The 1,264-nt window shown below is 36.9% G+C and overlaps 1 non-coding gene across 1 annotated transcript; it reads left to right on the top strand.

Annotated features, from left to right (window-relative positions):
- Window positions 1–359: 359 nt before the first annotated feature.
- Window positions 360–471, top strand: LOC113457779. The gene has a single exon (XR_003378275.1). It is a non-coding gene; the product is annotated as a U6 spliceosomal RNA (small nuclear RNA).
- The last annotated feature ends 793 nt before the right edge of the window (window positions 472–1,264 follow it).

Raw genomic sequence — 1,264 nt, 5'->3', positions numbered from 1 at the left:
CGCCAGATTATCTCTATAAAAATCCCAGGGGAATCATACCTATCTCACCATCAATCTTTTTGCTATGGACTGCAAGCCATTCTTGAGGATGTTTGTGTGGATGAATCAATTCCAAGTGCAGATTCTTTTCTCCTTATATTCCTGGTTTGTTATTTTTCCTTCTTGATAACCCTTAATATGAACAGTTGTATCTCTGATCAAGCACATTGATCCATTAACTGTCTGGATTGATGTCATAAAACAAAATAAATTGTTCTTTTAAGAAAACTATTTTTTATTGATTTTTATTGAGCTGTACAATTTTCTCTGCTCCCCTCCATGCCTCTCCCCCTCCCTTTCATACCTCCCCCAGGGTCCCCATGCTCCCAATTTACTCAGCAGCTCATATACTAAAATTGGAACAATACAGAGAAGATTAGCATGGTCCCTGTGCAAGAAAGCCATTTTTATGATGTATTTGGTCACATCCATAAAAAGGTAAAGACTATACACTTCAACAAAAATTGTTTTATTGTGATTATTAGCATTAAATAGAAGTGTTGGTTACTTCTTTTTGTTGCTCATCTTCTCATCTTAATTACTTAAGACTCCTCTGTCTGACTTCTAGTCTTTGCCAGGGCCCATAGGTATGGGTTCATTCTATCTTGAATAAAGGTCAGAGAGCTGAATCTTACTTCTGCTTTCTCAAGATTATTGTCAACACGTGTGGCTAATATTCAGAAGTGGTTCTGGTATTAAAGATATGTTTCCACCTCAATCAAAAGTCTAAGGATCCAACTACTCACTTAGGTTCCTACTCAGGGAGATAACTATGGATTCCACCCAAGGAGGGTTGTGACTACAGAATGTTTTGGTTTAGGGTGTGAGTGTTACTTGTCTTGTTCTGGGAAGAGAATATTTAACTAAGTATGTAGCCTGCAATTCTTCAACTTGTTTCTTCATTTCCTTGTATCATCTCAATGCTGTTTTTAATCTTACTCCTATTTTGGAGGGTCAGGAGTATTTTAAGCAAGTGGAAATTAAACTCAGGTGACTTCATTATTCACTGGAACTTCCTCACGGTACTATCCCATGTTTTTGTTTTATTATTTTCACTCGTGTCTTCATTTTCTTTGATTTTCTAATCTACCCTACCTTGATAAGTGGTGTGCTTTTTCAAAGCTGATCTCCAACAAGTCTTTCTTATTACATTTGTTTTGTTTTGTTTTGTTTTTTCGAGACAGGGTTTCTCTGTGGCTTTCGAGCCTGTCCTGGAACTAGCTCT

This window comes from Microtus ochrogaster, linkage group LG5 (assembly GCF_000317375.1).
Source record: "Microtus ochrogaster isolate Prairie Vole_2 linkage group LG5, MicOch1.0, whole genome shotgun sequence".
Taxonomy (NCBI): Eukaryota; Metazoa; Chordata; class Mammalia; order Rodentia; family Cricetidae; genus Microtus; species Microtus ochrogaster.
This window is presented reverse-complemented; position numbering and strand designations above follow the sequence as displayed.